The following is a 15,532-nucleotide window of genomic DNA, read 5'->3' as shown; positions in this document are numbered from 1 at the left end:
TTTTTCAAAATTTGGGACCTTACAATGAGTCTCCCTTCTTACAATTGAAATGGAAATGGCTACCCTTCGTGTTGGACAATCCTAGTATGGGTATACCCATCATGACTACACATAAATTTATTATTACCCATACATCGATTGGATTTTTCTTGGTAGACCACATATGGGCACACACATGTTTGCACACCCCTCAGAGGTCTGTGTGAATGAGCTCTAGAGGAGCCTTTGCCCTGCTGGCCTCTTTAGGAAAGGGCTGCCGATGCTGCTTGCCCATCATGCAAGCTTCACATACATCGGGCAAATCTGAAAATTAACCTCAAAATTAGTCAACTTTCTCTTGTCCATCCCAAAAGTCCTCAAGATGTTTCTGTGGCTATGATCAACCTGGGCATGTGACTCATATACAATGTACAAATAAACTCCCTTTGTGGTGAACGCATGTAATGTTGTTTGTTAATACAAAATTGGGCAGGTTGCCAATCCATTGAAGGTCTAGCAGCATTTCACCCAATATTTGGTGGTGGAAGATAAGTGCCATCATTTTGGTGATAGCTAGGATCAAGAATGAAATAAGGTGGAGGTGAGTCATAGGGTGGTGCACAAGGTGCAGTACGACGGTGAGGCAGGACACAAGGGCAGTCGATGTGAGGGTCTTTCTAATTGTGTACCTACTTTGCCTTTGCTTAATGTAATTCCCCTATCTAACGAGGAGGACACTACAGATAATCACCAAAAATCACATACTGGAACACTGAGAGATATATTCACATGGAACTGAAATACATAGAGGGAATTGAGAACCCAAAGAATGCAAGAGGAAGACCCATCTCTAGTTCATAGTTTGCAAGGAATGGAATGATGATACAATGTCCATAGACACTAACTGGATGGACAAAGGTGATCGGTTGACAAGCGTCGTCTACTTTTCTAGCAATTTCATGTTCCTTGCACCCCTTGGTATCCCCTCTTGAACCCCCTGATATTGTTAATGCCTTAACACATGGCACTCAAGGGGACTGTACAAATCCACAATGCTCAAGTCACCTAATAGAAGTCAGATGCATGCAAGCACATTACAATCATTTTTTGCCAAGCCAAGGCATAGAACCTTTGCAAGAAGAACAAATCTCTAGTATCCCTTAATACAACTATTCATCCAAAACACTTGAAGAGAAGATGTATTTTGATTTATTTCTTTAGGATCCTCAATCTCCGCTTAAGTGAGGGTCACAACACCTATGCCACATCGCTAGAACTAGGACCACCAACTTCATCGGTGTTTGATCCCTCCAGCCCGCCCAATAGAGACGTCTTTTTTGGCACACCTGATGCTCATTTTCATGCGTCTAACCATTTGCTATTGATGTGGTTTTGTGTAGTCCACATAGCCCTGCAACGGGCACTGCTCACATTCCATGCATTCCCAGATCATCGCACCCCAAGGAAGGATGCACTCTCAATGCGTTGGTGGGCGCTAAGGGATGGGGAATCTACCCAATGATGCAAAGGGGGTCTGGTACTTGGAGTAGTTCCTACTCAAAAAATGGTTAGCTTCCATGGGCACCACAATAGGCGAGGTGGCATATGTAATGCGAAGAACACAGCTCTAGCAAAAAACACACATTTCAGAGACTATTCCACTGCAATTGTTGAATTAATGTTGTTTTCGTAGTGACCATCTTCCTAAAATTATTTGCTAGCATATCATATATAACTTCCCAATTCGCCCGCTTTGCGACCGCACCACCTTTCCCCTTATCTGCCATACCCCCATTGGCACCAATCAATCCCGCAGTGTGGAGCACCATCACTCTTTCTGAAGTGAGGTACGCATTGGTTTGGAACCACCACCTTCACCCACATCCAATTCCCATCTCTTGCATCAAATCAACGACATGGACATCTCCAAAATGATAGTGCAGTGCCAGCACAAGATTTGATTGTTCCATTTCCACTGCACCTTCACTTGTACACTACTACACATAGGCCTTATTTCGATGGTTAAGCGCCGACATTTAGGGCGCACGGTGCGCTAATCGTCGGTACAAAAGGTGGGTTTAAAAAGGTTGGTATATAGCGACCTTTGTAAAACGTTGGTATATAGCGACTTTTATAAAATGTTGGTATATAGCGACGTTTACTAGACTTGTAAACGGTGGGTATATAGTGACATTTACTAGACTTGTAAAAGGTCGTTATATAACGACTCTGAGACACTTTCCTATAGCGATGTTTTACAGAGAGTGTTTTCCCCCATACCGACCTTTAAAGAGAGTTTTTCCCAATGATTTTAAAAAAAAATTTCTTACATGTTTGATACTTTGAAAGAATAAAAGTACAAGAGCATGTACATCAAGTTTGAAGATCATATATTCATGTCCAAGTTTGAGATGAAAAAAATCAATGAAGAGCATTTACATCAACAGCTTCATCCTAAGCCAAGTCCAGCATGCCAAACAAGTCTATCTCCAACTCTATACCGAGTTGATCTCCTATATCATCATTGTGCTCTGGCATCATATGTTCACCTGATACTTGATCTTCTTCAATAAACTCAAGTGATTCTTAATGATCGTCTCTTTTTTTGTCCTCTCTTTTCTCCTCTCTTTTTCTCTCTTTTTTCTCCTCTTTTTTCCTCTCTTTTTCTCTCTTTTCTCCTCTCTTTTTTCCTCTTTTTTCTCCTCTTTTTTTGTCTCTTCTCCTCTTGTTTCCCCTCTCTTTTCCTCTCTTTCTTTCTCTCTTTTCCACCCACATGAAGCTTCAACAACCTGACATTGAGCAAGCATATACAGACTTCTGGACCACTCTAATTCAAAGAATGCAGGAGTCTGTAAATGATTACTCAATGTCAGGCTTCATAATTTTCTTAAGTAATTAATTTTATTTTCATAGTTTTATTACATGAAAATTGACAAGGGTGTTAATTAGAGTAACCATCATGTACTCACAAAGTTTCGTGTCCATTAGGCTGTGTTGCGAAATTATGGGAATGTGAGATTTCCCATTTCTGTGCATGCATGTGCATAGCTGCATGAAATTCCCATCTGTTTACCATCATGGAATGATTGTCAGATGGGCATACAAATTTGCATGGGTTTTAATTAGATTACTTATATGTCCTTGAACTTTTCATGTTGATTGGCTTGTGGCCAAAATTTTATGTTTGATGAAGCTTTGGTAGCATAAATCTTGCATATTGAAAGCTTGCACGTAGATTTAAGAGCTTAGGCCATGTATTGGAATGGGGATTTAATGATAAGAGGATGTGGGAGCTTAGCAAGTGCTTTTGAATAACAATGGTCCCTGGAAAGGGCATCAAATTGGCATTAGAAACTTGCAACCTCCTATTTGAAAAAGTCATACATGTGAACATAAATGCACCAATCCAAGTTCAATCAAGTCCGGAACTACTATGCAAAGAAGTTCTTGTTTTATGAATACAAAGAAGGAAATTGGAAATATTCATTAATTTCAAGTTACATGTATGCCCAAAAATGTAGGATAAATGAGGCAATATTCTAAAGGATTTATAATACTCATCATTTACTGAGTTTGCACAAGGTACTAGGTCTTGGATTCTGATCATGTTAACCTATTGGTTTATCTCTACTTCTATGAAAGAAATGGAAATTAAGAAAAGGATTTCATTTTCAATTGCCCTTCCTATCTAAGAAATGGTAATCAAGAAATAGCCATTTCTTCCTAAGAAAAATGGCAATCAAGAACGTCTGCCATTTTGTGCTGCCATTTCTACCTTAAAAATGGTAATCAAAAAATATTTGCCATTTATTCTTAAGAAATCTTGCCATTTCCTCTGTTGCCCTTTCTTCCTAAAGAAAAATTTGTCATTTCTTCCTAAGAAATGGCAACTCAAGAACTAGTTGCCATTTCTAACCGACATTTCTACCAAATAAATGGCACTTTGAGAAATGGTTGCCATTGCATACATAAGAAATGGCAAAAATGAAAATTGGGTGCCTTTTCCTATTGCCATTTTTACCTGGTTTTCTATTAGTGTTCATATATCCACGTGTCACCTATGCATCAAGGGGCTCCAATACCCCTTCAATCATTCATATTACCAAAGGTACCACGAGTGGGGTTTGGACCACACACCAAGGCCCATATTGCCAACAGAGGACCTCTAGGCTTTCTATGATGTGATGTATTAGGCTTATCTCTTTTGGCCTGCTTATTACAAAGTTCCTTATTGAAAGCATTAGCTTGGGCTATTGTAATTACATTTAAGGGTACTGAGGACACTTGGCCTCTCTCAATGCTAAGAAGATTGAGAGTTGCATTCTTAGGTTCAGTAGTTGGCATTGCTAGTCTCTGCATTGAACAATCCTTATAGAGGTGGCCAACTCCACACCCAATGCACAATGGTGCTTGTGTGTTTGAAGGCGTCATGGCTAGTGTGAATGGGGTGTCCTTGTAGGGATAGGCTTTCAAGGAATGAGGACCTTAACACGTATGGAATCAATTGGTGATCTCCTTGTCAAGTTCATATCTCTCACATTTTGAGAGACTGTGAAGTCTTCAGAGGTGACTCACATGTCATGGGGATCTTGGGGGATGATGCCGAAGACTCTACTCTCAGGAAACTCCTTGTGGGAGCTCCATGTGCACAAAAATCCCACTTTGTCACCTAAGTGTCTACCAGATCATGTGCAAGAGATTCCATGTGGAAAGCGAAAGTGAGGAAAGAGGGGGAGAGAAGGAGGATAAAGCATGAGGGAGAGGGATGGAAGTGAGGGAGTAATGGCAATCACAAGACAACTCACAAGGAAGAACAAAGAAACTCAATGCAAGAGAATGATAGAAAAGAGAGCTTCTATTCCATTCCTTCAAAGTACACAATGAAGACCAAGGTCAAACACTTGGCCTTTTATACAATTCACCTTTTGAAGGGAGGGCCAACCCTATTCCTTGTACCACTCTCGCTCTCTCTCTCTCTCTCTCTCTCTCTCTCTCTCTCTTGTTATAGCCACTTGGGCCCATATGGCACCAAGGAATATTCTAATTATCTCAACCTTTCCTTTGTCTCCAAACGGCTCTTGTGTTATCCATATATATATCCAAATGGCTCTTGTGTTATCCTTGCCAATTTGTGTGATCCCTGCGATGACTACTTTGAACTTGAGCCATTTGTGGCTCAAAATCCTTGCGGTTTGGATGGGCCAAATCCGTTAACATGCTCAATGGCTATTAACATGATCTATTATCATGCTCAATGGCTGTTAATAGAGATGGATGCCATTTGGTAGATGGGGATATATTGGTCATCTTGCATAACATAATGACTTATAGGACTACCTGATAGTGTTACTGGATTGAGAATGAGTACTCCCACTAAGGGCATGATCTGATTCTTTCCAATTACTAGGTATTCCTCCACTAAAACTTGGTTCATAAGAGTGATTCGCAGCGGTAGAGGTGGTTGAGGTTCCAGTACAGGTGGGGGTAACGAGAGTTTTTGAGCCCTAAATTTCCATAGGATGGAAGGAGTGGCTCCTTGTATTGTTAATTGTACCTGGTTGTACAGATTTGTTAGTGTAGGTAAAGTAAGAGGCAATAGGGATCGGCCTTAGGTTCTCCCTTCCTAGTTTCACTAGGATGCTCATTGCCTCATCGACAAAATACTATTTCTAGAGTAGAAAGAACTTGAGGATATGGAGACCCTGCTCTATACATTGGAGGGCTCCATGTATTTGGTTGTTGTACAAATATATGATTGGAGGAATCTGAACCAATAGGCGTTTGCATTGTGACTTGGGGTTGATTGGGCCTAATAGGTTGGGTTGAAGGGCCTTTGGGGAGTGGCATTTCACCCCAGGCATATGCCTATAAGGGCCGGTTGTTGCTGGGAATGGCATACCTCCCATGTTTTGTGTCCAAGTAGGAAATGACGGAACTTTGGATGTAGGAGGTCTTCGTTGTGGACCTTCTGGATTACTCCTTCATCCACTATGTTTCGGCATTTGAAAGTTTTGAGGGATTTTGGGGATTAATTGACCGCTATATGACTGGCTTTCATCAAAGGATGGATATGGTGGCAGTTCATGGCCAGTACATACAATGGGACTTGCTTCCCTAAATATTGATTCTGACATCGATGGCTAGGGTAACACCTAAGGTTCTACCAGCACTCTATTCTACCTGGCAAATGGGTTCAGCATGTATGTTGGTTTAGTTAATCCAAGCCTCCCCATCATGTTGGACAAGGTTTCCCTTAATCTAGCTGTTATGGAAGGAGTGGGATACTGGGGATGATTAAAGTTGGTGCTTGGAGCCACTGAAGCTCTAATGTTGGAGGGCTCTCCCATGTCTCTATCTAGGCTCATGGACTTTTCTAAGCTGGAAAAATCAACATGTAGTGGTTTGTGTAAGGTGTAAGAACCAAATTTTGAGTTTGTTGGCCCTAAGGATGTAGAGCTAGGTGTATAGATTGATAGGAGGGTATTTGAGGCACTATCCTCAATCTCAAGGATGCATCCTAGGACTTGCCTTGCTCTCAAGTGCATGTGTTTTCACAAGGCAGGGTCCAAGGACAATGATGGAATTAAAGATAACCCAACATGGTCAAAGTTAATGCAACATATGTTGCATTATTAATGCAGCATATGTCAGGTTATTAATGTAGCATTGACTTTTGTAACCCAATGTTGACTTTGCTAACCTAGAGGGCACTGGGCTATTAATGCAGCATGCATTGGGTTACTAACATAGCGTATGCTAGCTCGCTTATCCCACATGCATTAGGTTAAGGGTTGATTCCAATTTTGGATCATATTTGGTGCATTAATTATGCCAGTTGTTGGAAGATCTTGTCAGGCGTCGAAATGTTAGACTGTGTCAGTTGCTACCCCGTGTTACTTGTGCACTATTAAGTGATGAATAACCCAATAGGATTGGTTACCTATTCTCTTTCACATGTATTGACTACTAATAGACTTACTATATAATGGATCCCACCAATTGTAATACCAACATCTTGCAACATAACTTTTGCCTCTTCTGGTTGTTGATCTGCCATCTGCACCTTGAATGGTGATGGCCTCAAATGCTTAAATTTTAATCAATTCACGATAGACTCTAAAATGATGGTAACTACTGTAAATCCTCCATCAACAATGACACCAGACACTATCTACTTCTTAAGATGACATGTATTTTTTCATCTACTCCTAGGATATCAATGGCTGATATGGTCACCAGGGACTTTACACCCTTGGTTTTTTAATCCTCATCTTGGAGTTGTTGTGTAGAAAGAACTTATAGCAGTACAAACCAACCTTCAGCAGTTCAACAATGGTCAAGCTGATCTTCATGTCCCTAAAAATTTGCCATGCCTTGGCCACGTCTCGTGTTGGTGGACAGCACGCCCCAGTATATTGCTATTAGAAGCTCCACTAGGCTTTGTTGTTAGCACTGGTGAACTTGGCTTGGGCTGCCAGTCAATAACTGGTGCTTTCCCCTTTAGTTCTTGGGCCAACTTGGACGCTAGTCATTTCTGTGACTTCCATTCTAGATATATGTCTAACGGCGAGTCCTCTTCTGAAGTAATGGTTGGACCTTTTGATTGGGTAATTACCTTGGTGTTGACCGAGTCATTAACATTTACATATGATGACTCTAAACTTATGACTGCACCTTTTGACTGGATAATTGCATTGGTGTTGACCGAGTCATTAACATCCATGAGTATGGCCCAACAACTAGGGTCCAATTCCTGACTTTCAAGAGTGTCTTTGATCATTTTAATATGCTCCTGCCACAATTTACACTCGACCTAGGTATTATTCTCACCATAACAAAAGCATTTGATTCGTCCTTTACCCTTATCATTCTTTCCCTGGTTGCTACTTTGCTTGGCCCTAGGTGGTCATCCTTCCTTGGGCTTCGTATCAATTGTAACTTGGTTCACATTTGCAATATGTTCTTAGCAAAACAACACTTGGTCTCATCATGGACTAGTACGTGCATTACAGTACCTTGTATGGTAGTCTTCCTCCGTATGTCCCTTCTTGCAACAATTATTGCACCACTTTTCATTGGAACTTGGCTTTTCTTGATAGCCCATCTCCTTCAAAGCCTGTTTGACAGTAGACTTGATCTTTTTCTTCTTCAAAATCGACCTCATCATCATTGTTATTTTTCTTTTTCTTCGGCTTGGATTTGGCACCACCACATTTTCCAAGGCCACAGCCCAGTTAACTAGTCTCTATATGTTTTGGAAGGATTAACAATTTTTGAGGATTGATTATCTACCTAGGTACAACCTATCAAAAGCCAGGCATGCAAGGACTTATCATCCGATGGTGAACTAAGCTCATTGATGAAAGCCCGCATACTTAGGACACAACTTTTATGGACTCACCTTCCTTCTGCTTGAGCTCACCCAATTTGGTACGGGCATCTTCTTTGTTGATTTCCTCTCTGAAGTGCTTCAAGAAGGCTTTTGGCATATGCTCCCAGTCCCAGAAATAACCAATGAGAACTGGTTATACCACCTTTGAGCAGTTCTCCCCAAGGTATAGGGAAAGTAATTCATATGCTCCTCCTTGGTCTTAGCCTTGTTAATATGACAAACGCGTAAAAAGATCTGCAACTTAATATACGGTTTGTGAGGACACAATAGAAGCTGAGAGGGTGAGAGGGAGCTTGAGAGACACAAGTTTTGGTGGGTGCAGAACACCCTAATATTCTATTTCATCCATATATATATGGGTTTGACTATTGTACATAACCGGGGTTAAGGTACATTGGCCTTTAACCCCCACAACCTCCCACTTAAAGGCCAATGTGCCTTTAAGGGAGAACAACCAATGAGCATACTATCCAATGCCCATCAATACACGACAATACTCAAACTGCTGACTAGGTAGACTCTTTGTCACAATATCTGCAGGGTTATCATCTTTATGAACCTTGACAAGCTCTATGTGCTTGCCCTCAAGTACCTCCCTGATAAATTGGTACCTGACCTCAACGTGTTTGGTCTTTGCATGAAAGACCGGATTCTGCTAGCTGAATAGCAATCATGGAATCACTATGCAATGTCAGTACACCTGTATGAATCCCCAAATCTCTCACTAGCCAATCAAGCCATATAGCCTCCTTGAAACCCTCTATGGCTACAACATACTCAGCGTTTGTGATAGACAAAGCAATGCACTTCTGTGCACGAGACATCCACAACACTGCACCACCTACAAAGGTGAACACATAACCAGAAGTGGAACTCCTGCTATCCACATGCCCTGCATAGTCAGAATCTGTGTACCCAAATACACACATCTCTCCTCTGCCAAAGCAGATACACACCTCCTTGGTACCCTTCATGTACCTCATGATGCACTTAACTGCTCCCAATATTGGCCTCTTTCCTGAATTAGCCATATACCGACTAACAACTCCCACCGCAAATGCAATGTCCGGTCTAGTAGCTATCATAGCATACATAAGACTCCCAACCGCTGATGCATAAGGAACCTTGGCCATCATGGCCCTCTCCTCATCTGATTTGGGACTATCTGCCTGACTCAGTTTCACATATGGAGGCAATGGAGTACTTACTACCTTCCCCCCCTCCATATTGAAATGCTGCAACACTTTTGTAACATACTCCTTCTGTGAAAGCCAAAGGAGTTTCCAACTCCGGTCACGCATGATGCGCATACCAAGAATATGACCTACAGGTCCCAAATCCTTCATGTCAAAGGCCGCATGCAACTTGGCCTTCAATGCATCAAGCTCATAAGTGTTCTTCCTAGCCAATAACATATCATCCACATAAAGTGCCATGATTATCAGGCTATTATCCTGAGCCCTTGTAGTGTAGAGGCAGTGATCAATCTCACTTCTTCTGAAACCCTGGGATAGAATGAAAGCATCAAACTTGTGATACCATTCTCTAGGTGCTTGGTTAAGGCCATAGAGACTCTTGTTCAGCTAGCAAACCAAATGCTCTTTTCCCTTTTCTTCAAAGCCTTCTGGCTGTATCATGTAAATTTCCTCATGCAAATCCCCATGCAAGAAAGTTGTCTTGACATCCATCTGCATAAGCTCCATATCCTCTATTGCCACAAGTCGAAGTACACATCTAAGTGTGGTCATCTTCACAACTGGAGAGAATATCTCATCAAAGCCCACACCCTTCTCTTGCTTGAACCCTTTAGCAACCAAATGGGCCTTATACTCAGGCACACCATCACTTGTGACCACCATCTTGTAGACCCATTTACATGGCAATGCTTTCTTTCCATTCGGCAAAGAAACCAAGTCCCAAGTCTTATTCTTCATGAGTGAACTCATCTCTGATTGCATAGCATACTCCCACTTGCACTGATCCTCACACATCATAGGCTCTCTATAGCAAGAAGGCTCCCCGCAATTAGTAAGCATCACATAGTCTACCCCTGGAACAAATCTCTCAGGCGGCGGTCTAGACACTCTAGATGCTCTTCTCAAGGGAATTTCAGTCATACCTGTGGGAGTACCTGGTGGCACCATTTCCTGCACATTCGGTGCATGGATAGCTTGCTGTTCTATCAACATATGAAGGTGGATTCACATCCTGGAAAGTGATTCTCCTCATTTCCACATCCCTCATGGGTGTCTTATGCATCTTCTTCTCATTGAAAACCACATCATGGCTTCATATGATTTTCTTTGCTTCTAGATCCCAGAGACAATAGCCCATCTCTCCACTTTCACCATAACCCAGAAAGATGCATTTCCTAGACTTAGGATCTAGCTTCTTCAAAAGCTCTTTTGGCACATGTGCATATGCCTCACACCCAAATATACGCAAATGAGAGTAAGAGGGCTTCTTGCCACTCCATGCCTCTTCAGGAATACCACCATCTGAGACTCCTGCTAGGAGATCTATTGATCACATGCACTGCAGTCTTCATTTCCTCAGCACAAAAACCACCAGAAAGACTTGCATTGCAAAGCATACATTGCAACCTTTCCTGAATGGTGCAGTTCATCTGTTCTGCAACTGGATTTTGCTCTGGAGTACAAGGGCATGTGAGCTCCCTCTTAATCCCACGTGTATCACAGAAATGCTGAAAGTCATGAGAGATATACTCTCTACCATTATCAGTCTGTAGGCATTTAAGCGTTCTACCTGACTAATTTTTAGCCAAAGACAACCATTTTTTAAATACCTGGAACAGATTGCTCTTCCAAGCTATAGCATAAGCCCACATTTTCCTAGTTGCATCATCAATGAATGTCACATAGTATTCAACCCCGCCTAATGACCATGTAGGCATGGGACCGCATACGTCTGAATGCACCAAATCAAGCCTTTCAAGCTCTTTCTTTCCCCTTCTTTCATGGGTTGATTTAGTCTGCTTCCCATAGAGATAGTGCTCACAAAATTCAAAATAAAAAAAACTCAAATGCAGTACATAACCCAAATGGCATAAGAATTTCATTCCATTCTGGCTCATGTGCCCCAACCTGCAATGCCACAAAGAAGTACTTGGCTGCTCAATTATTGCAACAACATGATCAAACACCCCTGATACATGTAAGGGGTACAAAGTCCCACACTTGGAACCCTGGCCAAAACCATAAAGCCCTTCTGAATTTTCCAACTCTGAAAGCCAAAAGTGGTTTGAAAACCAGCATCATCTGGCTGACCCGCTGAAATAAGACTCTTGGTCAACTTAGGCACATGTCTCACATTTTTCAAAACAAATGCAGACCCATTTGCAAAAGAAAACTTTGTCACCTGCTCCCACTATGTCACATGCATAGTTATTTCCATGATGCACACAACATGTCTTTCCATTGTCATAAGTGGAGAACCATTCCCTATGGGGAGTAACATGGAATGAAGTTGGAATGCACCACTCTCTCTCCAGGCTAGAGGCTACACTGGGCTGCTCACGCTACCGCCAAGCTCTACTGCCAAGCTCTGATACCAGTTGTGAGGACACAACGGAAGCTGAGAGGTTGAGGGGGAGCTTGAGAGACACAAGTTTTGGTGGGTGCAGAACACCCTAATCTTCTATTTCATCCATATATATATGGATTTGAGTATTGTACATAACCGAGATTAAGGTACAGTGGCCTTTAACCCCCACACTGTTCCCTTTTTGTATTCTTGAAACTTTACCTTGATTTGCAGAGGTCACCTTGGGCTTTACAATTCCTGCTGGCTCTGGCTCTTTAGGAGGCTCTTCATCCTCTTCCTCTTGTTGATGAGGTGGAGCTCCATGCCGAGTATGAACATGTCCATAGATTAGTGGAATCACTCCTTCAAGTCGAACCCATCTCCCATGCAGTGGTACTTTCGGCACAATTGGAATTGACCCTCCATACATTGGTATCTTAGGCATGACTGGACTTGGTCGTCTCGGTGGTCTTCTAACTCGAATATGTGTTTGAGGGGATGTTGGGACTTGGTACTCGATGTGAAGGACTCGTAGTACTTTGCTGAGACTAGGGTAGGACTCCTTGGTATAGTAAGGCTTGGGGTACTTTGCCTAGTTACCACACCTTGAGATAGTTCTTGACTTGTGATGTCACAACCACGGCCCACTTCATCGAGATTCCACATTTTCATATTCTGTCTCTAACTCACAAATAGAATCATGTTTTTGTTCTTGGTTCAAATATTGTCCTCCGAACGCTTCCCTTGTCGACCCGATTCCAGGCCTTCGGTTTGCGTATGGGCTCTTCGAGTTCTTCAACATAGAGACTTTCTGTGGATGACGGCTCATAGTCTTCCATCCACCACCTAAAAGTTGCCTCCTGATTTGTAGGCAGCTTCCCCTAACCAATTCACTCTTGGTATTGGTGTAGAAATCAAAACCCACTCCTCTTGGTTCATGATTGGCACTTCATCTAGGTTGGCGAAGCCATTGCTAGGAGTTTGCAGCTACACCTTTCATATTTTCCAACCCATCAATACTTGGTTCGAAAATCATTGCAGCCTCTCTCTCTCTAAATATTTCCGCCCTCTATAGCCTTGATGCATGTATTCCTCTCTCCTAGCTGTCCATTGTTGTCTCCATTTCACATGTGAATTAGACACATTTGATTACCTAGATGATACAAAGGGCTGCCTGGGAGCACTCCTCGATCTAGACACCAGCCTTCAAATAGATCTATCAGGTTTTGAAATCAACAGTAGACACTCGGAGATGTTCCCGAAATATTGTGCTCGACCAAGTAACAACCACAACTCATCATTGGCTAGCATAAACTATTGCTTGGTTGTTTTGTCTATGCACTCGGAGCTAAGACTTGTATATTCCATCCACTCAATTTCCCACTCAAATCTTTCAACACGTCGTTCCCCAATATGATCGCCAAAGTTGAGGCTTGGTTCCACTCACCCCTGAGATCACCCGGTGCCTAGTGCTTGGCAATCATTGTGTGCAGAGTGCTTGGTCGGAAGATGCCTCCTCTTGCATTCCTCAGTGACCAATCACAAATGTCCCTAACTGGTGCTTGGTTGCACAACATCATTGTGTACTAACGGGGTCTGTGTTGCCTCGGTGAAAACTTTATGGAGACGCGTGGAATGAATAAAGATAAGGAAGTATGCTAGTAAACAACTTAATTGCAGAGTACTTGTGTTAATCCAAAAGGCATTGGCCAATACAAATAGCCGAGGGCTGCAAAGACTCTCACCTCGACTCGAGGCAGACCACGCATCCCTCACAACAGGACTCCAATCACTTGGACTTGCCTCTCATACAAGACACTTGCGAGCCCAAAAGCCCATCTCTCTGTTACATCAAGACTCTTATAGACCAGTTCCCATCTACTAAGCGGCTCTAGCAATTGCCGATCTGCTAAACTCCTATCTGGGAACCTTCCTCGATTGCTAACTCTTATTTGGCCACTCTGGTAGTGACCTGTTGCTTGCCCTTGCCACTCACAGATCCACTTCTTGGCGCTTGGCTACTTGTTGGGCCAACTAGGGTGTCTAGTTTCCTAGTTCTAAGTCTGATTCTGTGTAGGTCAGGGATTAACACCAGTATTCGACATGTATAAAACCTCAATTCCTTTCGCCAGGGTACAGTGAGCTGACAATACAACCGTGGATACTTGCTACTTCATCAACGTACTATCAATTCCCTAGAAACTCAAATAAATATTGTTTCATCAGCATTAGTTTCAGCTCAATTCCTAGTTGCCATGCCCGTTCCACCCAAAGTACACCACTATTGCACCATATTTTCATTATCACTAATGGTAACATGAATTGTTGATTCTATATAACATCTAACTAAGACCCACTGCGATCCAAAATAGTTCAATGTGTGCATTTCATTTAAAATGACACCTTGTTCACAATTTCTCCTGTCCATCTTCTCGATTTTTTAAGATTTTTTTTTTAAAATGCAAATGGATATATATTCATTCCAAAAAAGGGACAAGCATAGCCCTCCATATGTTCAATGAGCTTCATACATAGATTTTACAACCATTCCTTTGCTAAAATGACACCTTGTTCACAATTTTTTTTGTCCGTCTTCTCGATTTTTTAAGAATATATATATTTTTAAATGCAAATGGATATATATTCATTCCAAGAAAGGGACTGGCATAGCTATCCATATGTTTAATGAGCTTCATACATAGAATTTACAACCATTCCTTTGCTAGCTGCAAGAGCCTAGCAAAAGCCACCTCCCTAAACTAAACCCCAACAACCTTAGAAGCCCATATGCAACCATACTACAATATATTTTGCCAATATCCAAATTTTGCTTGATATGGTGTCGCCTTCATATTTTATGGAGATCCAAGCCTCTCTACATTGGGCTCAAATTCGTGGTGCATCTTCCTTGCCTCAAAATTTCAAGTGTCATGTCAAACATAAGTCATCAACTTAGTAATAGGCAATTCTCCACCTTTGAGAGAAGGCAAATATATAATAATAAAGATCAATTTATATATTAAGCATAAAGGGATTGGATGTAGCCCTACAAAGGAAGTGGGTGCAACCCTCCGAACCTGCCAAAGCAAAGAAGAGGGAAACCCAACCACATCCCCTAGCAACCAATAACAAACTCAACCTTCCATGCCGAACTAATGCCATAGCCTTATACTCTTAAGGAACGCTTGCAGCTTGAACCACACCTTTTTACAACTAGACATGACCAAAAAAGGTGGGAGAAGGTTCTAATCTACCTCTACAAAGGACAAAATGATGATCCACATTTAAAGAACTTCCAATGTTTCCCTTAAAGAGTGGGATATAGTGACTTAGCACCTTCCATAGAAAAAACTAAAATTTACCCCAAAGGAGGTAGCCCCCATATCCCCGCTATCCTTGCTTTCCAACCACATTCTAGGTATTTGACATCCCAAACCCTACAAAGGTTGAAAGAAAGGAATCTTCTTGAGTAGATACCTCGATAAACGTGTCATCTTTTAACTAATGCAACTTAGAGCTCGCCCACATTAACCAATTAGACCACATTAACCAATTGTCTAGTGAAAGTCTACCCTACTCAATTGTGATAATGAGCCATCGCTTATATGTTGCATGTAA

The sequence above is a fragment of the Dipteris shenzhenensis genome, chromosome 18 (assembly GCF_047967505.1).
Source record: "Dipteris shenzhenensis isolate YYH24624 ecotype China chromosome 18, Dip_SZ_1.0, whole genome shotgun sequence".
Lineage (NCBI taxonomy): Eukaryota > Viridiplantae > Streptophyta > Polypodiopsida > Gleicheniales > Dipteridaceae > Dipteris > Dipteris shenzhenensis.
The sequence above is the reverse complement of the archived record's forward strand: the minus strand, read 5'-3'. Positions refer to the sequence as shown.